Raw genomic sequence first — 25652 nt, forward strand, 5'->3', positions numbered from 1 at the left:
ACATATGCACAATACGTAACAGATAAAGCGCGCGCGCACACATACACAGACACACACACACACTTATTATACAGGCACATACTGCATATAATTACATTGAAACTTCCAAAAACAGAGTACATTTGAGATGTGCTCTTTAAAACATTAACCTTAATACATGTCTAATTTTTTAATCCATTTTATTCCTCTGTATGTCTAAGAAGGTGCTCAGTGCATCCTCATTGAGTCAGTACAGGAGAAATCACTTTCAAAGCATTATGGGGAAATGGCTGTTTCACCATAGATAAATCTAGATAAAAGTTGAATATTAATCACATTAGGGGACAACAAGTCTTTGTGTGACAATATTTTATAAATAGTGTAAGTTCGCATAAAAATTGCAAATGCTACAAACAGCAACAGGGACACTGTTGTCACTGAGTAAGACCTAGTTAGTTCAGGGTCTTGCATCTAATACATACTCATTAGATTTGATTCTATTGATTTTTTTTTTTTGAGGGGGATAAATTAAAAGGCATCTAAACATGTCTTATAGCAACACAGAATTTAGAAATAGGTTATGTTATCTAATTAGGAAGTAAAATGAACCAACTTTGCTTGCTTTTAAGTGTTAGCCCATTTTGAAATACCAACCTTCAAAGCCTTATAAACGAGAAGTATCACAGCTCCGGCACTAATTGGGTCTTCCAAGGAGCCTAATAAGGCTGAACGTCATTTTCTTAGCCATGAACAGCTGGCTAGATTAGAAGGACACGATCCTTCCAAAACTTTTCACAGAAAACTTCATCAGCGGCACAAATCAACTGTGAATCTTTCAGCGTAAGCAGTAGAGTGTAAGTGGGTAAGATGCCAGGACTTTCTGGCTTCTTCCCGTGGTGCGGCTCCACTTTCCTTAGAGGTGGGGAAGAAGAGATTGAAAAGGCTCCAGTGAAGGGGCTCGACCTGCCTTTCCAGGCCCCTTTGCTGGCTGCTTCCCTAGCAGCTTCCAGAAGGTCTGCAAGCAAAACTGGCCCTTTTGATTTTGTCTCTGCTCCTCTTGGACAAAATATGCATGGCCATTAGAGAAATGTCTTTCCCTAATTTCCCATTCTAGTTTACTGGTCTTTATTTCTTGAACTTTTTTTTTTTTTTTGGCTTTTCATTTATCTTTAGCTTCTAATGTTGTAACAACCTACAGTTTATATTAGTTTTCTGTTGGTACATAGAAAAAAAAAAAACTCCCATAAACTTGGAAGTTAAAAATAATCCACATTTTATAATCCCAGTTTCTATGGGTCATACATTTGGTCATAGCTGGATCCTGTGTATGACTATAGTCAAGCTGCCACCTGTGACTGAATTATCATCTGAATATTCAAGATTTTTCTCCGTGCTTGCTCATGTTGTTTGGAAAATTATTTTTCTTTGAGGCTGTGGGAGGAAAGATATTTATTTATTTATGTATGAGACAGACACAGAGTATGGACTTCTTGCCACAGCAAACAGACTACACATTTATGCAATACTTTACCCTAGGCAGCAAGTACCTTTAACCACGGAGCCATCTATGTACCCCAAGCCTTCCTATTTTATTAGTTGGAAACTGGAGGATTTGAAAACTAACACTTGAGGCTGTCCCTTTAGTTCCTAAGTTCCAGTAGTAAAGGGTAACCCTGGCAAGTTTGAGACTACAGTCTTCTGTAATGAAATAATATAAATATAGTCATTCTGTATAACTGTCATACATTTTTCACTTAATTCTTTCATGTTCTGTTGGTTAGAAACATCTTACAGGACTTGTCTACACTCTAGGGGACAGAAGTCGTTCAGGGGCATGGGTATCAAAAGATGAAGTAAATGTGACGTCTAACAGCCTACCAATCCCAGAGTTAGTTTTCTTGCTGTGGGCACTCACTTCCTCTAAGTGCTTCTGTTTTAAACTTGGTCTGTGGCGGTACAACCTCATTTAATATTTACCCCTTGATCTGTCTCAAACTCTGTCCTGATATAGCCATCTACTTTCATTGTTTCCTGCCTTCCTCTTGGCTATTTCTGCTGGACATCTTGTCTTTCACAACTCCAAAGCTCAAATCATGGTTCTCTTTAGTCACCAGCTGTGTCTTTGTAAATGTGCTCAAATCAGACACATTTGTATCATCCCTGACCCCATTCTTTTATACCCAGCCTCTAGCTTATCAGAAAATTCTACCCCATTTTTTAGAAAAATACTTTACTTTATTAAATTTCTTTCTATTTTATTCTCTACAAAAGATACCCAACCTGCTGTCTCATTCCTTCTCTGACTCCTCCCACTTTCCCACAACTTTTGGTTTCATCCGAGACACTTGGTCCACTTGAGAACAGGTGAAACATCCTTTCCCTGTAGGGCTTTTTGCTGGCTATTTCACCTTACTGGGCCGCTGTGCCTCAGAAGACTGGATAATGCACTCCTTATCACTGTATAGTAAGTGGCACACTCACAGAGGTTTGTCCTGCTCTTCTGTTGTTATTTTCTAGTGTATCCTAAATTGCCTCCATAATGCCCTACCCCTCCTCTCAGTAGTATTTCTCATGTGAAGGCACTGTGGTTTTTATAATTCTTGTTTATGGTCCCTCTTTCCTATCAGAATGTGACTTTCAACACAATCTGTTTTTGTTCATTTCTGTATTCCAACCATTCCAAACCCCAAGAAGATGCCTGGCACATAAGTAAGTCTCCATAAATAGTATGTGAATAAGTGATTGAATAAATGAGTGAATGAATAAATGGTTATTCTTGATCTCTTTTAAAATATTTTTATTTGCAAGCAGGGTTGGGGAGAGGGAAGGAGAGAGAAAAACTACAAGGCATGTGCCACTTTGTCTGGCTTTTTGTAGGTACTGGGGAATCAAACCCAGGCCAGTAATGGGAGGCTTTGCAAGCAAGCCCTTTAAGCACTGAGCAGTCTCCCCAGCCTTGCTTGCTCTCTTCTTGATACCCTTTTCCCCATCATCTTGGTATCTTAAACATGTTATTTAATTCTTGCATCTTGAGTGCATATAGAGATATATTTTCCTAAACGTGTTTCAAATTTGCTGTTTCTTCATTAGCAGCCTTACTACCAGCTGACTTTTGGAACTGATCTGTAGTAGCAGCTTTTTGGAGGCCTTCTGGTAATATTCCAGTCCAGAGGTCCTAGTGGGGACGTACTCAGCTGATTACCTTCTCTGTATCTCCTTTGTGTAGTTTTCTTTTTTTGTGGCCTGTCTTCCTTCACTCTTGTGTTCTTTTTTCCCTTCCTATCTTATGGATTTTTCAAATCCATGCATTCTTGGGTAGTGTTGCAGTCTGGTTCGCATTGCTGTTAGAAATCACCCAACCAAGAGCAGCTTCTGGGAAAAAGAGATTTTTTTGGCTTGCAGGCTCGAGGGGAAGCTCCACGATGGCAGGGGAAAATGATGGCATGAGCAGAGGGTGGACATCACCCCCTGGCCAACATAAGGTCGACAACAGGAACAGGAGAGAGTGCCAAACACTGGCATGGGGAATCTAGCTATAAAGCCCATAAGCCCGCCCCCAACAATACACTCCCTCCAGGAGGCATTAATTCCCAAATATCCATCAGCTGGGAACCTAGCATTCAGAACACCTAAGTTTATGGGGGACACCTGAATCAAACCACCACATTCCGCCCCTGGCCCCCATAAACTGATATCCTTAAAATACAATGTATTCAGTCTGACTTTAAAAGTCCCCATAGTTTTTATCAATTCCAATGATGTTCATACATCCCCATAGTTCAAGATCTTTTAACTGAGCCGAAATACCAAAAAATAACCTCAAAAAACCCATAATGGCACAGAATAAATATTCACACTGCAAAAGATGGCATTGGGCATAGCAAAGGAACATTCAACCAATACAAGATTTAAAACAATCAGGGCAAGCATCAAACTCTGTAGCTTCAAGTCCAGCAACTCTAGCTAGTGACAAATCTTCAAGTCCGATAATTCTAACCAGCAACAAGTCTCTGGTATTCCAATTCCGCCCCTCCAGCTAGGCTACTCACAGTCCTGGAAAACTTACTCGGGGCCGGCAGCTCCTTGGCAGCCATCTCATGGTCCTGGCATCTCCACTGGGTCTCCACTGCAAGCCACGGTTCATCCTCATGGCCCCGTGGGGTCTCTATGCAGGCAACCAGCAAACCCGCTTCACACTGCCCATGGCCATTTCCAAAACACAGTGTGTTGCAAACTCAATGACCCTCTTTCCAGTATTTCTTATACTCCACGATACCAGGAAGGGTGCCAATTTGTTAATCCAGTGGGGAATAAAGCAGACTTTGAAGAACAGGACACTCCTTGAGCACTCAGGCCCCTTCTAAAGAGTCTACATTCTTCTTGTTGCCCCCGCGCATGTCAGCTAGCCCAGTCTCAAAGGTTGTAATCTTTCAGTTGCAGCTGAACAGGCAACAGTTCACCCAAAGATTTTTCTTTCTGTGCCATATCCCTCTGCTCACACCAGTTCATTTCTACGCAAAGCAACCCTGCACAACTTCTCAGGACACGGGCACAAGAGCAAGCTTCTCACACAAACTGCTAGCCCAGTCCAGGCAAAGCTTTTTCTCACCCTCATAAGCCAAACCTCACAGTCCATAGTTCTTACTGCCTTCAGGTCTTTCGGCTCTGACCAGGATAGACCATCAAGCTGTACTTACAGCACTGCAAAGCATCTCTTAGGCCAAGGTTTCAAATCCTCCCACATTCCTCTTGAAAATCAGCTCCAAAAGGCCAAAGCCACACAGTCAGGTGTCTAGCAGCAATCCCACTCCTCGGTACCACTTTACTGTTGCAGTTTGGTTCGCATTGCTGTTAGAAATCACCCAACCAAGAGCAGCTTCTGGGAAAAAGAGGTTCATTTTGGCTTGCAGGCTCGAGGGGAAGCTCCATGATGGCAGGAGAAAATGATGGCATGAGCAGAGGGTGGACATCACCCCCTGGCCAACATAAGGTCGACCACAGGAACAGGAGAGTGTGCCAAACACTGGCATGGGGAATCTCGCTATAAAGCCCATAAGCCCGCCCCCAACAATACACTCCCTCCCTCCAGGAGGCATTAATTCCCAAATATCCATCAGCTGGGAACCTAGCATTCAGAACACCTAAGTTTATGGGGGACACCTGAATCAAACCACTACAGGTAGGAAATCATGTTACTCATGCATTACTTTAGTATATAGTATCAAATAGATAACACCATTTTCCCCCCTATGTGGTTTCACTTAAAATCCTTACTGTTTAATAAAATGAAGACATTTAGTGCTTCAAATAGCATTCGGGGCATTACTATGCTGACCTTGTTTAGGACACAAACAGCAGAAAAGCCCTTCCTATTTCCTAAACTCATGTCAAGGAGGTAACCAGTTCCCTTTGTATATACTAGATATGCTTTGGCCAGAATTCTTAGAACCTTCTGTGTAATTAGCTACCGGTAGATGCTGACACGTGCACTTTGCTGGAAGACAAAATTGACATGATCTTAACTAGTTGCATGAAAAAAACAATCTGTCTACCACTGTAGGAAGGCAGGCAGCTCTACCCCATTCTTTTCCACACTTGGCAGTGTTCACTTGCACTTTACTTCTTAAAACTTATTTTGCTTGCATGTCTTTTATGAGTAAAAGAATATATTTACTGCTGGAAGAGTATTATGATGATACTCTCTGGATAGCATTTTTCCCCCCTCATTTTCTGATTCTTTGAAACATCACTGTTTTTTCCAATTGTATTTTTAGGAAGCCAAATCCTGAACTTGGTGAGGAGAATATCTGAACTTCCGTGGCTCTGTCAGGTAAGGAGAAAGCACAGGAAACAGTTCGTGATGTGTAGTTTAGAAATTCAGTGTAATTTTCAAGTTTAGGTAAGTGTAGGAATTTTGCATTTACCTGGCCTCATAGCTTGGGCTTATAAACAGGACTTGAAAGGTGACATAAGGAGGTTTACCAATTCAAGGTTTGGTTACACAGTGAGTTCAAGACCATCCTGGGAAACTTAGTGAGATGTCTTCTCAAAATGAAAAGGGCCAAAGAAACTTGATGTGGTGGCATAGAACTCATTTGTAGAGCTCTTGCCTAGTTCATGGCATACCCATAGTCACGTAAACAAAACACAGAAAAATACACAAACAAAGTCATGCTGCTGTTTTAAAATTTTTGTTCATTTTATTTATTTATTTGAGAGCAACAGACAGAGAAAGAGGCAGATAGAGAAAGAAAGAGAGAATGGGCGCGCCAGGGCCTCCAACCACTGCAAACGAACTCCAGACGCGTGCGCCCCCTTGTGCATCTGGCTAACGTGGGACCTGGGGAATCGAGCCTCAAACTGGGGTCCTTAGGCTTCACAGGCAAGCGCTTAACTGCTAAGCCATCTCTCCAGCCCAGTCATGCTGCTTTTTACAAACATATTTTCAACAAGTATTTTTATTTACTCATTAATATTATTACAGAGAAAGAGAATAAAAGAATGAATGAATGACTGAATATGGGCACATCAGGCCTCTAGTACTGCAAATGAACTCCAGATGCATGTACCACGATGTGCAGCTGGCTTACTTGGGTTTGGGCATCAAACTTGGTTCCTTAAACAAGCACCTTAACTGCTAAGCCATTTTTCCAGGGCCATGCTGCCCTTTATATATATTTTTTTTTAATGGAGGGGGGGAAAAGCCAAATAATATTCACATTGAAACCATTTTTAAAATTATGTGTGTTCATGCTTTTAAGCACTTTTATTTTAGTAGTAGGAATAAGTCCAGCTACAGGAAAAATTAAGAGACAGACGCCAGTTAAGTAGACAAATGTTTCCAAAATAAAATATTTTCTGTCAGGAGAAAATGTTTTACTTCACAGACTAACTTGATAGTGCTAACCACACACACACAGTTGGATGCAAAAGAAAATGTGTATATTGCCAGCAAACACAAGAGGTAAGCATTTGTTGTTAAGGACTCCTTAGTAAAAATCATTTGGCCAGCTGAGAACACCACGTGTTTTATGTCATCCATCATTTCAGTGTTAACAGCGCCCCCTGGTGTGCTTGTATAATCATATGTTTATGTGGTTTGATTTTTAGAATTTCCTTTTGCTAGACGGTGTGGAGCTTTCTTTTTATGTTACATTGACAAACTGTGTGAACTATAACTGTCAAAAATATGTATCACATTTCTCACAAACCTTATCCATGTTAAATATGTGGAATCAGTGAAAGGTAGAATTTGGGAATATCTAATCTTTAAACTTTTTTCAAGTTGATATCATTTAGTAAATGTGAAATTTACATACTGAGATAAAATTTACAAGGATAATTGATTTTTAATGATAATGACTTTGTAAAGTGGTAAATTTCTGGTAACATTTTTTTTTCTTAGAAAGCTCATGGGCATTTTAATTAAAAAGGCTTCACTTATGTTTTGCTTTTAAAAATTGATTATGTGAAAAGTTCCAAATCTTGAGACTTTCTTATGAACCTATGACTCCCTTATAGCTTTAGAACTGCCAGCTGTAAATGAACCTCACTCCCGAGTCATCTGTGGGGTTTGTGTCTCTCCCCTGCCACTAGGCAAGAGTGCCTCAAATCACACTGACCCACAGGTTCCCAAAGTCGGCAGCTGACAATCTGTCTCATACCTGCTGTTTCTCCCTACACTTCAGGTTTTGTCTATTGAAATGTAATTAAACCAACCTTACAAATTTAAATTGCATGTAATATTCTAAAGCATGTTTCTGTAAATTTGACAATGGTCATTCTTCCTGTTCTCTTTTCTCTAAATGACTTTGATTATTTTAATCATTTCTCAAGCTTTTTTTTAATTCTAAATTTGATAATTTGCAGGGCTACTGTAGTAAACTGTCTGTGGTAGACCTTGTTTTTGTTTCCTTCTTACTTGATGCTGAAGCCATAAGCTAAATGTAGTACTTCGTTGATTCCTACTTTGTGGAAAAGAGTAAGAGGCTAGAGCATGGAGCATGCCATAGACCAGTGTTCGAATGGTGGCTTTCTTATTTACTGAGGAATCCATAACTTTTAGGCATGTCAGTGACACTCTGAGAAGCTCGATATCGTCTATAAAAAGAGAAGTCCGAGGAAGTATGTCACTGGATGTTGCTAATATATGTGTCACATTTAAGACTTACTTTGTGTCAAGTAACAACCCTGTAGACAGTATTACTGATGAGGCATAGTGACCAAGACAACATCTGCTTCTACAAGGAAAGTCACGATTCTTATCAAGGTCTTTCTGAGTTGAATTGGGCCCATCACCATAAAACTACACACTTACCAGGATTTTGCTTTTCCAGTCCCACTAGCTTTTGATTTTGTTGTCATTAGAGACAAACAGTCCCACAAGACACAAACAGGATGCTTTGGGGGATGTATGGTTCATCGCAGGGTTAGAGAACCATTGCGGTCAACACAGCACAACGGTAACAACACCAAGAAGGACTTGGTAGAGTCAACTTAGCAGTAAGACCCTGGGAATAATATAAAAATAGGACAATAAGGGCTGGAGAGATGGCTTAGTGGTTAAGCACTTGCTGGTGAAGCCTAAGGACCCCAGTTCAAGGCTCGATTCCCCAGGACCCACATTAGCCAGATGCGCAAGGGGGCACACACATCTGGGGTTCATTTGCAGTAGCCAGAGGCCTTGGTGTACCCTTGCTCTCTCTCTCTGTCTCTCTGTCTCTCTGTCTCTCTGTCTGTCTCCCTCTTTCCCTCTCTGCTTGTCACTCTCAAATAAATAAATAAAAATGAACAACAAACAATTTAAAAAAATACGTCAATAAATTACTAAAATTTTAATTGTTGCATGCGTCTAAATCAACATTTCTTTTCATTTTCTTTGACTGTAGTACCAAACTGTGTAGTTGGTATGTGTGATACCATTTTCTTTAAATACTCCTATGCTTGCATTGGCTCTGTGAAGTGCATGCCATTTTCCTTACAGGTGCCTGCTATTTTATTTTAGCAGAATCATTCTTTAATTGTTATAATGACCATTATGATACATTTCTTATTTCATTAATAACAATTGTGAAGGTTACTAAGTAGCTAGCTCACCATGGTAACATAGTGTGAAGAGCAGACCCTTCATTGTTCAGAGATCCAGCGCTGGCTATTATTCCTTTGTCCTTTACTTGTGCTCTGGGAGGTCAGCTTTCAATCATGATGCCAAAACACACTGCAGACCATTTCCTTCACTGTGCACAGGGTTTATAGCTTTACAGAATCCCAGTGTCCTTTGTGCCCTGTGCTTTCTGGGTTATATTTTAAACAAGCATTGTTTGTGTCAAGATCTCCCATGTATGACCCAGTAATTTCATTTCTCAGCAGATATCCAGAGGCAATAAAATAAGCATACCAAAGAGATACCTGCATGCCCAAGTTCATTGTGCCACTATTTATAGTGGTTATTATGAAACAAGCCTAAGTGCTCAACAGCAATTAAGTTGATAAAGAAAACTTGGTGTGTAGACATTGAAACACACAAACATAAAAGAGAATGTAGTGTGTCAATTGCAGCTAAAGTGGCCAAGCTAGAATAAGCCAGACAGAGAACTACATGTTCTTTCTTAGATGGAAGGTGAGAAGAAAAATTGGACCTGAAAGTAGATTAGTTATTATTAGTATTTGGAAGGAGGACATTAGATAAGCTGAGGTCTTGCTGGATAGTTCACACTATATGCATGTGCTAAAAATCACACTAAATTCCATCTATCTGTTTATCCACTTAAGCCTTCTATAAAAGAGTTTATAGGAGCAGGCATACATGTTATGTGTTACTGAGGTATGGTGGCAGTTTACCTAAAACATGGATTAGCTTGAGGAAAATGATCAAATGAATAAATGATGAAATGGGAATTATGTTAGTTTTGAAAATTCTTCTGCTCTATAGTTATACCAGCTTCCATTGTTATTCCTATGTCTAAGAGTATTTGGCTAATATGTTTTTTTTAATTTTGAACTTGTTTAATGTGTATGGAATTAATCTTTTTTTTCCTGAATGTTGTGATACTGTTTCAGTTTGTGCCTTCATATATCAGTTAGAATGGGATACCTTAACTGAATGATCTCTCTTCATTTTTACTCTTACCAATAAATTGTCTTCACTGGGACTAGGCACATTTTTCACTAGTATCAAACTAATACCTATTTAAAATCATTTGGTGTCTCTTGTCCAAAATTACCACTTGGGTGTTGCTTACCTCTTATCTTAGCATTATCTTCATCTCTTGGAGTTTGTTTTGTGTCACAGAAACAATTCCAGATACCAGTGTTTTCCATTTTGGGCTTCCTTATGCCTTCATACAGGAAGTGTAGATGCCAACAGTGCCACCCTTTAAGACTCATTTGCTGGGTCTTCTTTGGCTTCTTTAGACATCGTCACTTTCAGCTTCTCTGAAAGTCCTTTGCATATAGAAGTTCAACCACACTAGTCACATCTGGCCTGCACACCTGTTCAGCCAACTTTATAAAACCTTCTGTCTTCTTTTTAAATTTCAGTTCACAGAGCACAGGTTTCAGGTATGTGTCACCCAGTGAATCTCAGTGCTAGAGATACAACAAGTATTCAGGGAAGATACTACTTATGAAATCCATTGAGGCAAATAAATCATAGAAAGATGTTAAGATTCTCATGGAACCTTTGCTGTCTGCAGCAGAATGACAAGCTGATAGATGAGATGGCCTGCTCATGGCAGCTCTTCCTAGGCTGGAGGCTGAAGCAGCCATCAGTTGACATATCACTTACATTGACTCGTTCACTTACACATTCTCATCTTCATATCCATTCTCTTTTCCTTTTTATCTGTTGAGTCTCAATATTTATTATTTTAGGCCATAGCAAAGACACAAACTCCCCATTTTCTTATCTACTCTCTTACCATGGTAGATAGTCTGCCGTGATTTGTTCTGTAAGAAATACACAAAAATCAGATGGAATTTCTCAGAAAGCTATGATATGTTTGTATTATCATTTTGTCTTTGCTTTTGGCCCCTAGTTCCTTTCTCATTTTTGAAAGGCACCAGGTGCCTGGCACTAGAGCAGCTCTTGCATCTCTGAGTGGAAGAAAGGCCGAGAATTATTCAGCCTTAAATCCTGATGTTCTTGAAATTCCAGTCATTCCAGTAAATATCTTCTCATGGACTTCCTACCACTATAGAAAACTCCTGTGCAGATGGTGTTCTCTCCTCTGATAGTACACAGAACATGAAATTAATTAGAGAATGTCATATGGTAAGCTCCACGGTATGCAAATGTAGACAAGGATAAAAAGAAGAGAGTGCTTTCATTAATCAAGGGATGCCCTAAAAATATCAAAAGTTGTATAACTAGGAAATGAATCTCTCCTTTGAGATTTCAGCCATCCTGGACAGGACTTACTCCTTGTGCCTTTGAGAAACACAGTGCAGGTGGCTGTCTATCTGTGTCAGCCCTTCTGCCTCTTAATATTCATAAATATGAGCACAGTATAGGAGACTAAAGATAAAATCCCCAATTGGAGCTACTGGCAGGCTATCTTTGGAAAACCAAATTAGGGAAAGCAATTGGTGAAGACGGGGCAAAATCTGACACAGGAAGTTGCCAACGATTTAAGGACGCATACAATGAAGTAGTCAACCAGGCATTGAAACAAGGAGAGCAGTAAACGAGAGACTGAAGGTCAGTGGTTGAAAGGCAAGAAGAGTTAGTTATTGAAGTGAGACATCCAACATCAGGAACCAACAGCCCCGAACAAACTCACACTGAGGGAGGAGTAGCGAACAAGGCTCCTCAAGGGAGCACAAAAGTAAGATGCCTATGGCTCTTGGTATCCTCTTGTGAGGAAAGCTTGATGCATACCATAAGAACACTTAAAATTGCAGAGGTTTAAAGAACTAAACTGCAAAGGGTCCCCAAATAAAATGGAAAATGGAACAGCCAACTGGGCAGAGAACCTGGTTCAAGAGGGCCCAGGGTCCAGCAGTTCTGCACTTGACCTTAAGATGATGATTTGTTTGTTTGTGGTTGGTTTGAGTACAGAGTTTGAAATGCAAAACAGTTTCAGGGTAAACAAAATTAATGTGGCATAATATATCTACAGTTGGGTCAAGTGGTTCTCAGAATTCTTCGATCTTGGAATAAACCACAAAAAGAAACTTGAACAGATTATCATTTCTTCTGACTGACAAACTGGGAATTTCCAGAAGATAAATGAGAGGAAAGTTACCCATGATCTAGGTTTGAATAATAAGGACTAGCTGTCTCAATATGCCTTAAAAGCACCCTCTCAAAGAAGCTGTGAATACCAATAAGGCATCAAGACATGTTTACGCAGTCATAGCACACTGCTTGCTTTCACTCCACTCAGAATTAATGGACCAAGTTAGGCTTTGATGCATGACCACCAGAGTCTGATAGAGCACCACCCATACTTGCCTATAAGCACAGATCCAATATTCCTGAATAAACAGAGCAACTAAAACACAGAGGGTATTAGGTCTTCTGACTTTTTGGACTATATTCTTGTGTGTGTGTATGTGTGTGTGTCTGTGTGTGTGTGTGTGTGTTTTATAATAAGGATGGATAATTACTTCATCTGATGGAATTAGACTGAGAGTGCTTCCTTTTTAGAATTCGCTTCATATATGTTACATATTTGCATTATACATAAAAAACATTAAATCAACTATTCTACCTATTATTTAAATTAGCCCCTGTATTTGACATACTGCTATGTGTTGCTGTTACATTCTCCTTGCTGGGGAAAAACACCTGACCCAAAACAGCACATGGGAGGAAAGGGCATATTTCCAGCTTATAGTTTCATTTTGGTAGAGTGGGCAGCTGGGGTGTCACTTCTCCATACATCAGCTACAGAGAGCTAGAGCAGTGAGTGCAGGCTGGCACTGGCACATGGGCTAGACTAACTCCAACAGGGCTCCACCCAGTAAAGCTCCACCTGCTGGGAACTAAGTAGGACGTTTAATCACAAGTACTTGAGATTCTGAGGACATTTTACCACCACATGGTGCACGTCTGATTTTACTTTGGAAGTACTTGACTGCTTCAGTGGCAACGTGATTATTTTGCAACATCACATGCTATAGAATAGAGATACAACCTAAGTACTTTTAGACCTCCTTTCTTAATATGATGCTAACAAAGAATGTGTGTTTTTAAATACTTCTTGAGAAATTATTTCCTTGTGGGTGGGTTGTCCTCTTTCTAGATTTAAATCTTAACTTGAGATGCAATAAGAATCAGTGTTCATTTTTTCCATGCTGTTAATGTTTCTGATATTTTCAGTTAATTTAGCACTGCTGTTTTAGATTAAGTTATTTTTCTTTTATAATTTAATTTTTAAAAAAATATTTGTGTGTGAATGAGTGAGAAAGGGAGAGAAAGAGACAGAGAGAGAAGGAAGGAGAGAGAAAAGTGTGTGTGTGTGTGTGTGTGTGTTGGCATGGACATTCATGTCACAATAATGTGCCTCTAGAGGTCAGAGGGCAGCAGCAAGTGTATCCTTTCCTGAACACTTAATTTGAGGTAGGTTTTCTTGCTGTATATTGTTCTGCTGTTTGCTGTGTGTTATGAACTGGGAAATTTTCCTGTTTCTCCCATATCTCTGTCAGTGTAGTGTGCTGGAATTACGCATGTTCACCATAGCAAAGGGATGTGGATTAATGATGCTATGATGGGTTTTAGCAGATGTTGTTGAGTTGTCAAACTGGAAGAAAATGCTTCAGTTGGAATTTTATCATGTAAAGGCAGCTATTAAAGTATAGAACTGATGAAGCAAGATCACAGACTTATAGAGCAAGTAAGAGTTGGGAGAACACCATATAACAAAGAGCTAGGAGAACAATTAAGAACAATCAAATGGAGAACAAAAGCAATCCTCAAAATGTAGATATGTAAGTTCTTTTTTAAGAAAACATGAAAACCAACTGGAAAAGCTGGTTGTGATGACACAATCCCACCAACACAGTGCCAGTAGAGGCTGAGGCAAAAGTGAGGTCAAAGTCAGCCTTGGCAGCCTAGTAATATACTAACTCAAGACATTAACAGTCATAATTATAGCAATAAAATAAAGATATTGATAGAAAAATGCATGGCAATATTTACATATTCTTGGATAGAAACACCTGTCATAAAATCAGGCTTCAGTGTAGTTCAGTGGTAGAGCACTTGCCGAGTATTCATAGGGACTTAGTTTCAGTCGCTAGCATTGCATAAATTAGGGGCTACACAGATGGCTCAGAGGATAAAGTGGTTTCTACTGAAGCCTACTTAGGTTCAACCCCCAAACATACAAAGCGGGAGGCTATGGTGAGTGCCTATGATTCCAGCAGTCTTCTTGTGCAGCTGATTAATATTGCAGATTTCATCCTCCTAACCCATTACCACTCTCTCAAATGGTATGGATGAAGCACTTGTTTTTATTGTATAATCCAATCTTCACTTTCACCTCATTGTCTTTCAAGTGGCTTCTCACCTTTCATAATATATTACACATACAGAAATACTAGCCTCATTTATATACTCTCTGTTTTTCTACCTTTGTTCTCAATGTCTGAACTCTCCCCAAATTCAACAACCAGTTTAAATGCTAATTCAACAAAACTTCCCTCTCTCCTCCCCTGCTCTTTTTGTTCTCCTCATCCTGGTCATCTTATTTTGTGAAGCAGCACTTTGGTTAATACAGTCCTGCTACCCTTGAATTCATGCCAATGCTCCTGCCTCTGCCTACAAAGTATTGGCATTACAGGCATGGGCCAGCATGCCTGACTTGTACATAAGCATCTCAGTAATAAATAACTCCTTTCTCTGCTGAAGTGTCATCAGACAAGGTGTCATTTATGACATATTGCTTTTCTCATAGTTATTTGTGTGAATCTTATCTCCTTTGCCAGACAAAAAGCTTCCTGGTTACATTCTTCCAAAAAATTATTATTGATAGAAATTTACTGGAAAAAGGCAAATGGGAAAAATGCATTAATTCTATTTTGTGAAAGAATAAAATGGGTGCAAGCTAAAGTAGAAATTGGACCACTAAAGGATTTTTATGTAGATTACTCTTAGGCAACATAAAATACTTACTTCATAGTCACCTAATTATGGTTATGGGATGAAAGACATGATTACTTCATTATGTTCAACTAAACGGAATCATTTCATGACATACTTTTCTATTTCAAACAAGATGTGTCTTGACAGTATGACACTCACCATGGGAAAGAAATATATTCTCTTTAAGGGGAAAAGTGATGATGAAATGAGACTTTGATGTTCCACTTTGAATCCGCTTTGCTATGCAGAGGCAGTAATCTGAAGCCCGTGCTTAGAATGCCGCTCCATCTACACACATTGGAGAAGGAGTGACAGCCCACAGATTAGGACCTTGACTCAGCACTACAAATGTGCCAAGCATGCATATACATGCTTTTCATGTTGTGTGTAGAGTTAATTATAATCTTTTGTAATTATGTTTTTCGTAATTCCTTTTTTATAACATTCCTCTCCACCTCTGCTTAGAGACGACCCTTTGAGCTACATAGGTCTTTGAAAAATCCGTCACAGCATTCTGTGTATGTATGTGTTCATATATTTGTAGTTGACATAAGTCATTTCAGTTACCATATTTCATAGGTGTCAGCACTATTTTTCTCATGATTTATTAAATTTACATTACCTCTACCTAAATTTATTCTTTTGATTTTACCTAGGATTCTGTACTTTGCCTTTATCACATGTAATCATCTTACCTCCTATGACTGACACAGAGAAGTGAAAGAAGTAGGTTTTTTTTTTTAGGTCATATACACATATTATTTTATATAAGTTCTTCCTACCTGACTTTCAGGGTTGTTGGAACCATTTCCAGGCCTGCTAGCACAACCTCACAGCTTAATTTCACACTCACACTTCTAACATTTGGAGTTGGAATTATGACTTTTCAGTTTGAAAGATGGTAATTTGAAATTCTTGTGCATTATTAGTGAGAATGAAGCTCTTTTATCACATAGGCTGCTTTATCTACTTGTTCAATTGGGCTTCTTTTTTTTTTTTCAGGAGTTCCTTGTGTAATCTAGATTGATGTTTTGTTAGTTTTAGACATGGCAGATCTTCCTTCCAGCCTTTAATCTCTCTTTGAACTTTGCTTACACTATTCCTCTCTGAGCAGAATTTTTCTTTGTATTTTGTCATGTTTATAGCTTTTGTCTTATGTTTCCCAAGCTGAATTTAATGAGGTATAGTATATAGTAAAGGTAAGCATGTTAAGGTGTATTTTGATGAGTTTTAACAAATATATGTACATAAAAAGGAATGAAGCACACTAGAAATGGCAAATGAAATATGTGGCGCACATTTGAGTGTGTGCCTATGTGTATGTGTGTACACATTCTTTTATCTCATTTGCTGAGTAAATGAAAGGAACCCTGGCATGTACACATAGTGTGATTTAATTTATAGGATATTGGAGAAGCAGCAGAAATGAACATTAGTGATAGAAAACCCAAACACTGGCTATCTGAGGGTAGAGAGCAAAGGCAAAAACCAACCACCAGTGGTCACAAAACAGGCCATTGGATTTTTAAAAAGCTTATTTATTTATTTATGAAAAGAGACAGACAGAAGAGCAAGATTACACCGGGGCCTCTAACCATGGCGAATGAACTCCAGACACCTGTGCTGCCTTGTGCACATGGCTTATGTAGATACTGGGTCCATTGGACTTGATGCTTACGAGGACAGTGGGCTTCTCTGGAGGGCAGGACTTACAGTCTCCTCACTGAGACCAGCTTCTCTGGACGAGGCTGCTGCTTCCGTTGCGCATGGCTTTTTTCAGGATGTCATCGGTATTTTTCTTGGCACCTTTCAGCTCTATCATTTATTTGAGTTTCCAAAAGCCTTCCTCTTTTCTCTCTAGAATGGTGTATCTTTTTGTTTTGATTTGGTTATAATGACTCTTCCTACCATGGTTATGCAGAAGTGCTCTTCAGCTGGTTCAGAGATTTTTCTGTTTTGACTTAAAACGGTTGTGTTAGGTCGTTGCCTGTGATTCAAGGAGATCAGACCTCAGATGGGAGTGCTTACCAGTTGGTTGCGGTTCACTCCATTTTTTACATGAATTATACTTTTCCACTTTTCTATTGTTTGTTGTATTAATTTTTGTCATGGGTGTAGTGTGTAGTGTGTATGCATGTGTTTATGTGTATTCATGTGTGTGGAGACCTAGGTGCGTGCGAAGGCCAGAGAATGATGTTGGGCGTCCTCTTCAGCCATTCTGCTCCTTATTCTTCTGAGACAGGGGCTGGAGCTGAGCCCAGAGCTCACGGGTTCAGATAAACTAATGAGCAAATCCCCAAGATTCGTTTGTCCTCACAATTCCTTACTCTGGATTTATAGACTGAAGCCACTATGCCCTGCTGCTATGTGGGTGCTTGGCATCCAAACTCAGGTCTTTGTGCTTGGGTAGCAAGCTTTACTGACTGAACCATCTCTCCATCCCCTGTACTAAAGGATTTTCAAAGGTAGACTCAACATCCGATTCTGGGGTAATATCAGATAACACAGGATTTGTTTATTACTTATGATTCTTATATTTTGGGTTTGATTGGCTTACATGTTTTTGAAAGACCCAATGTTAGTTTCTGTGTAGTTTTCTTCTCAAGTAATATTTTATTCTGATAAGGGTTTCAGGGTGATACTGGACTCAAAGAATGAATTATGTCATATTCTTTCCTCTCTTATAGGTTTTGTAGGATCAGAATTGTTTGTTTCTGCTAGGCATTTGATAAAATTATCGGTAAAGGAATTTAGGTATAAACTATTCTTTGCAGGTACATTTTACATTAAAAATGTACTTTTCTAGTGAATGTGAAGGCACTTAGTTTTATTATATCTTCTTGAATCAACTATGATAAATCACATTTCTAAAGAATTGTTTCCATTTTTTCTACATTGATGAATTTACTGTAGATAAGGCTAGAGTGAATTTCATACACATCTATGGTTTTTGTTTTGGCCATTTTGTCTTTTTAAAGTTTTTCCTGTTTTTTAAAAATTGTTTCTTTGTTAACTCTAGTGGTGCTTTGATTTAAGTGTCCCTCATAAACTTAGGTGTTCTGAATGCTAGTCTCCCCAACTGATGGCAACTGGAAACTAAAGCCTTCGGGAGGCAGTGTATTGTTGGGGGTGGGCTTATGAGTGCTATAGTCAGTTTTCCCATGCCAGTGTTTGGCACATCCTCCTGTTACTTTGTTCCACCTTACGTTGGCCAGGGGGTGATGTCCACCCTCTGCTCATGTCATCATTTTATCTGGTATCATGGAGCTTCCTCCTCGAGCCTGTAGTAAGCCAAAAGAAACCTCTTTTTCTCCTGCAATCTACTTTTGGTTGGCTGATATCTATTAGAAGTGTGAACCTGAATGCAACAGGAAAGTGGTACCAAGGAGTGGGATTGCTGCTAGATACTTGACTGTGTGGCTTTGGCCTTTTGTAGCTGGTTTTCAAGAAGAATGTGGAAGGATTTGAAACCTTGGCCTAAGAGATGCCTTGCAGTGCTGCAAGTACAGTTTGATGGACCATTCTGCTCAGAGTTGAAAGACCTGAATGCAGTAAGAACTATGGACTGTGAAGTTTGGCTTATGAGGGTGACAAACAGCTTTTCTTGGACTGGGCTAGCAGTTTGTGTGGGAAACTTGCTGTTATGGCTGTGCCCTGAGAAGTTGTGCAGGTTTGCTTGGCATAAAAATGAACTGGTGTGAACAGAAGGATATGGCACAAAAAGAAAAATCTTTGGGTGACCAGCTGTGCGCATTCAGCTGCAATTGAGAGATTATAACCTTTGAGATAGATTGGGCCAGCTGACCTGCACTAGAGCAGCAGGAAGCATGTAGAGTTTTTTGAATGGACCTGAGTGCTCAAGGAATGTCTTGTTCTTCAAAGTTTGCTTTATTCTCCCCTGTTTTAACAAATTGATACCCTACCTGGTATTGTGGAGTATGAGAAATGCAGGAAAGAGAGAGTCATTGAGTTTGCAACACAGTCTTGTGTTTTGGAAATGGCCATGGGCAATGTGAAGCAGGTTTGCTGGATGCCTGCATGGAGACCCCGTGGGGCCATAAGAATTTACAATGGAGACCCAGTGAAGATGCCGGGACCATGAGACAACTGCTAAGGAAAGCTGCCAGCCTCGGATGAAGTTTTCCAGGACTATGAGTAGCCTAGCTGGAGGAGTGGAATTGGAATTTCAGAGATTTGTTGCTGGTTAGAATTATCAGAGTTGGAGACTTGTCACTAGCTAGAGTTGTTGGACTTGGAGCTACAGTTTTGTGTTTGCCCTGTTTATATCATGTATTACTTAGGTATTTCTTTGCTATACCCAATGCTATCTTTTGCAGTGTCATTATGTGTTTTTTTTTTAATTTAATTTATTAGTTTTCTTTTCAGCAAATACAGGCAGTTTGGTACCATTGTTTAGGCTCATCTATGATCTACCCCCTCCCATTGGACCCTCCTTGTTGATGTAAATGGGTCGTGCATTGTGGAGTTAGCCCACAGTTGTTGGTACGATAAATGTCTCTGAAAATCATGACCCAACATGTGACTCTGACATTCTCTCTGCCCCCTCTTCTGCAAAATTTCCCTGAGCCATTTTGGGCTAATTTTTGGTCTGCTTCATTGCTGAGGTACTGGGGGCCACTGAGGCTCTGGCTCTCTGATTTGGTAGGAGTTGATTTTTCTCTGCGTTGGTCTCCTTCCCCTTTGTGCTGGTATCCGGTTCACAGGAAAACATTACCCTTGCTTGTTTCACCAATTGTCCTTAGTTTCAGTCGGGCCCCTTTTGAGGTATGTTGGGGCAGCTCTTTCCTTATCTGCATCTATCTGAAAAAGAGAAGCAGATTCTCCAACGGAGAGTAAATTAGCACCTGGAAAATTGAGATAACACTTACTTTTTTGATAGAGAGTTTGATAGGTGTAGGCCCTTTTGTACCCCATGATTGATGGTATTGGAGAGTGGGCTTATGTTTGGGTATGGTTCTGACTTGTTTCCCAGCTCCAGCTATGGGTATCGTACCACTGAGGGGATCAGTTAGTCAAATCAAGAGCAGTTGGTTCCCCACCAGGGCTGTGTGCCACTATTGCACTTGTGTGGGCATCACATCAGGTTATTTGTTGCTAATTAGGTTAGATAATGAGTTGCTTGGACAGATAGTGGTCATTTCCCCCAGTCGCCCATGTAGCACCTTCTGGCACTAGACACGCTGACTGTCTGGGGACTGACTCTCTCCTGGCTTCCAGCCATGCCATGCCATTTTATGTGTCAGCTGCGTATGGAGTCTTCAGCAATAGGGTCTTACCACTGGCCTTTGGTGGGTCATCAAGTACTCTGACAGAAGTCTGTCATTGTTTTGGGAAACCTTGTAGGTTTCTCTGATCAAAAGCTAGGACATAGTCCCATTTTCAATAGCAACAACAACAACAAAAAATAAAATACCTTGGAATAACGTTAACCAAGGAAGTAAAAGATCTATACAACGAAAATATAAAAACTCTCAAAAAAGAAATTGAGGAGGACTTGAGAAGATGGAAAGACCTCCCATGCTCCTGGATAGGCAGAATCAACATTGTGAAGATGACAATCCTACCAAAGGCAATATATAGATTTAACGCAATTCCAATTAAAATCCCTACAGTGTTCTTCACAGAGATAGAAAAAATGATCTCAAATTTCATATGGAAATGAAGAAGGCCTCGCATATCCAAACATATCCTCAGCAAAAGAAATACCTCTGGTGGCATCACCATACCTGATCTAAAGCTATACTACAAAGCCATAGTAATAAAAACATCATGGTACTGGCATAAAAAACAGGAGTATAGACCAATGGAATAGACTTGAGGACCTGGATTTTGGGTCAAGCAACTATAGCTACTTGATATTCGACAAAGGCCCGAACAATATAGGCTGGAAAAAAGATAGCATCTTCAACAAATGGTGCTGGACAAACTGGATAACCACATGCAGGAAACTAAAACTTGATCCACACAGTTCACCATGCACTACACTTAAATCCAGATGGATCAAAGACCTCAACATAAGACCAGAAACTCAAATACTACTGGAAGAAAATTTAGGAAGTACTTTCCATGATATAGGAATGGAAAAAGACTTCCTGAACAAAACCCCAGTGGCTCGAGTTCTTAAACAGTCACTCAACCAATGGGATCATATGAAGCTGAAGAGTTTCTTTACAGACAAGAATATAATAAGCAAAGCCAATAGAATACCCACAGAATGTGAGAAAATATTTGCACGTTATCCAAGTGATAGAGGCCTCATCTCTAGAATCTACAAAGAACTCAAAAGCCTAAACAATAAGAAGACAAATACCCCACTAACAAAATGGGGCACAGAGTTGAACAGGCAATTCACAGAGGAAGATATACAAATGGCAAACACACACTTAAGAAAATGTTCATCATCCCTAATCATCAGAGAAATGCAAATTAAAACAACTATGAGATTCCACCTTACCCCAATAAAGATAGCCAACATCAAAAAATCAAATGGAAATAAATGCTGGAGAGGATGTGGAGAAGCAGGGACACTCATTCACTGTTTGTGGGAATGCAGGATGGTACAACCACTTTGGAAAGCAATATGGAGACTCCTGAAAAAGCTGACTATAGAAATACCAACAGACACAGTTATACCCTTACTGGGCATCTACCCTAAAACCTTCAAACCACAGGCCAGAGAGATTTGCTGAACCATGTTTGTAGCAGCTCAATTCGTAATAGCTAAAAGCTGGAATCAACCCAGATGTCCATCATTAGAAGAATGGATAACAAAGATGTGGTATATCTACACAATGGAATTCTATACAGTAGTAAGAAAAAATGACAGAAAGAAATTTGAGGTAAAATGTTTGAACCTTGAACAGATAATTCTCAGTGAACTTATGCAATCACAGAAAAAAAAAAAAATGACACATAATCTCACTCATCTACAACACCTAACCTGAATCTACCCAAGATACCTTATATACCCAGCAAGCACCTCATGGACTAGACAATAGGATGGATGGGAGGGCGGGGAGGGCATCGAAGTGTGTAAAATAGTAATCTGGACCCAAACGGCAATGGTACCATAAAATTCTACTTCCTAAAAGACAGACCAAATGGCTGAACCTTCACTAGAACCTTACAGGAAACACCTGAACCACAAGACACTGGAGAGAGTAGGATCAAGACTAACCTAAATCTTCTACATCTCCCCTCCCTCTCTCTCCCCCTCTCCCCTCTATCTCTCTCCTCTCTAACTCTTGTATATTAGATATGTTTTTCCTCAATTTCTTAGTGGGCACTGACCTGTAACCCCCACTTCCAGCTTGGGGCTGCCATCCACAATGAGCTTTTGATTATTTTTTTTTTTTGAGGTTTTTTTTTGGTATTATGGCTTAGTTAAAAGACCTTGGATTATGGGGCTGTATGAACATCATTGGAATTGACTAAAACTATGGGGACACTAAAGTTGGATGACAGTACTGCATTTTACATCATGTATGGTTATCAGTTTATGGGGACCAGGGCCAGAATGTGGTGGTTTGATTCAGGTGTTCTGAATGCTAGTCTCCCAACTGAGGGCAATTGGTAATTAAAGCCTCGTGGAGGTGGTGCATTGTTGGCGGCAGGCTTATGAGTGCTATAGTCAGTTTTCCCATGCCAGTGTTTGGTACACTCTCCTGTTGCTATGGTCCACCTTATGTTGGACAGGGGGTGATGTCCACCCTTTGCTTATGTCATTGTTTTCCCTGCCATCATGGAGCTTCGCCTTCAAGTCTGTTAGGTAAAATAAATCTGTTTTTTTTTTTTTTTTTCCCATAAACTGCTCTTGGCTGGGTGATTTTTACCAGCAATCTGAACCAGACTGCAACAATCCTAGTATTATTAAAGTTATTAATAATATTTATTTATCTTCATAGTATCTATAGGACTTATAGTGCTAACTCACATCTCACAATTTCCATTATTTGTATGTCTTATATCATCTTAATTAGCCTAGCTAATTTGGCAATTTTATTGGTGAGTTCAAATAGCTAGTCTTTGATTTTATATGGTTTTTGTTTTAGTGCTACTTAATTTTTATGCCCTATCCTTTGTTATTCTTATGTATTACTTTTGTGTTTAGTTTCCAGCCTCTTAAATTCTTAAAGGAAAAACTTTTATAATTGATCATTTTATAACTGTAAGCTATATAGTTTGTTCTAAGCTGCTGCTCCAGGTATCTCATGACTTTGCCTTGTTTGTGATTTTCTTTCACCTTGGACTCTGCTGCTGACTTCAGATAGCATTTTGTAACAGTCACTGAGTGAGTTGTGCTGTGGTTACAGAATGCCATCTTCGCCACATGAGTCTTTTCTTGAGTCTAGTTTTCTATGTCAGCCTGTGGTCTCTTTTGCTGAATAACTGGGTGCAGTGTTCTATCAACTTAGCACAACTTTTATTATGGTTAAAGTTTAGCTTTCTGATTTTACATCTTTACTTTCAAGACAGGCATTTGACACTGCACCCTTCCTTTGAATTATATAGTCTTAGCTGTAGCCCTTCAATTTTTTATTCTTTTACTGTATCTCAGCTTCACATTTACTATTTTTATCTGTATTATAACTGAGTTCTTCATTAAAAAAATTCTCTTGAAATTTCCTTTTTGATCCATAGGACATTTTGAAGTGTATTGCTGGACTTGGGAACTAGCTCAGTGGTAGAATATGTACCTTCTCTGTGTACAGCCCTGAGTTTTCTTCACTAGGACTATGGAGATGGCAAAACACTTGCCTAGAAGTGGGCTGTTGAATGTCCAAATTTTTTTTTCATTTTTATTAACATTTTCCATGACTATAAAATATATCCCATGGTAATTCCCTCCCTCCCCACCCCCCAACTTTCCCATTTGAAATTCCATTCTCCATCATATTACCTCCCCATTACAATCATTGTAATTACATATATACAAGATAAACCTATTAAGTATCCTCTTCCCTTCCTTTCTCTACCCTTTATGTCTCCTTTTTACCTTACTGGCCTCTGCTACTAAGTATTTTCCTTCTCACGCAGAAGCCCAATCATCTGTAGCTAGGATCCACATATGAGAGAGAACATGTGGCACTTGGCTTTCTGGGCCTGGGTTCCCTCACTTAGTATAATCCTTTCCAGGTCCATCCATTTTTCTTCAAATTTCATAACTTCATTTTTCTTTATCGCTGAAATCTCCAAATTTTAAAGTACAGTATTTCATTATTCAGTTCCCTTAATGTCTGAAAGTAAAGTTTCAGAAGTTTTTTAACTTTTGCATATATGGCCTAGGAAATGGTATATGTTTAAAATTTTAATGTGTAGTTAGGAAAATACATGCATTCTGCTATTGTTGGGTGTATTAGTTTACAGCTGTCAGTTAGGTCATTCTAGTTTGTAGAGATGTTCCAAATAACTTTTTTCCTATAGATTATTCTTTTTCAACCAGTTACTGAGAGAAGAGTGTTGATGTTTCCAAATATAACTGTAGATTTTTCTTGTCTTCAGAACTGTTAACATTGGACTCACATTTTAAACTTATTTGTAAGGTTCACATACATTTAGACTTGTTTCTTCTTGGAGAGAGTGACCCTTTTACAATTGTATAGCATGCAATACAAGACAATCTTCCTCATTTGTGAGACTACTTTGAAACAAATCAGACTCTAACAGATTTCATGTAATTCTTGTTTGAATTCTATACAGTTTTCCATCCCTCTAGTGTTAGCCTTTGTAAGATTTTTTTTTAATTTAATGTGAATTTCTCGTACACAGCATATATTTGGATTTTCAGTTCTAGATGCCACTCTCAGTTTTGTATAATATATATAATTTTTATAATATATTATAATTTTATTACTCTTCTGCAAGCTGTTCCTCCATTTGCCTCAACAGCTTACTGGGAGCAGGGTGTTAGGTTGCTTCTCCACCTCTAGCTCTTTGTATGGCTGCTTTCAACATACCTGCAAGGAGAATGAACATGGTGAGAGTCCAAAAAGGACCTTTTATGAGTATGAGGTTGTAGTAAAGTTCTCTTAATCAGAATTTCTCTCTCTATGAGTTTTTCTGCCATATATTGTCATTTAACTCAATTATTCAAGGAAAAAGTTGCCACTTCTCTAACAGGTAACATTAGTTTTAAAGGACCTTTAAAGGGACAAATTTGGAATGATTTTTGACATGAAAAAATGACTGAACCCATTTTATTTATTGTCATGTATTCAAAAAGTTAATGGCTGCAGCATGTTATAAAACAATGAGTATACTTGAAATAGCTTGAAAGAATGGTCTGTTTATTCTTAAAACTTACAGTTGGGAAAATAAAGACAGCTAAATGAGAAATTAAACCAAAAGTGTTCCCTGCCTGCAATGCTGGCACATCTGAAGTGGTCATCTGTGTGTTTTGGGAGCATAAGGTTGATGTACCACACAGGGTACATTTCATACAGATGATTACTTGCATACATGTCAGGCCAAGGGGCAGTGATGAGAGCAGTGGGAGCACATCTATATATGTAACTTGTTTTTCCATTACACTGAAAGATGTTTGCGGTGGAGAAGATACCTTCTA

At 39.2% G+C, this 25652-nt stretch overlaps 1 protein-coding gene and 1 long non-coding RNA gene across 2 annotated transcripts in view; one reads left to right on the plus strand and one right to left on the minus strand.

Annotated features, from left to right (window-relative positions):
- LOC123453341 overlaps nucleotides 1–757 on the minus strand; it is a 36194-nt gene extending 35437 nt beyond the window's left edge. The window contains exon 1 of the long non-coding RNA XR_006632740.1: nucleotides 634–757. This is a non-coding gene — a long non-coding RNA (uncharacterized LOC123453341). The remainder of the gene's footprint in view (nucleotides 1–633) is intronic.
- Nucleotides 758–5757: 5000 nt separating this feature from the next.
- Nucleotides 5758–25652, plus strand: part of LOC101600236 (cytochrome c oxidase subunit 7B, mitochondrial) — a 67105-nt gene continuing 47210 nt past the window's right edge. The window contains exon 1 of the mRNA XM_004658842.2: nucleotides 5758–5809. The gene's annotated coding sequence lies outside the window, so the exon portion shown is untranslated. The remainder of the gene's footprint in view (nucleotides 5810–25652) is intronic.

Source organism: Jaculus jaculus, chromosome 11 (assembly GCF_020740685.1).
Source record: "Jaculus jaculus isolate mJacJac1 chromosome 11, mJacJac1.mat.Y.cur, whole genome shotgun sequence".
Lineage (NCBI taxonomy): Eukaryota > Metazoa > Chordata > Mammalia > Rodentia > Dipodidae > Jaculus > Jaculus jaculus.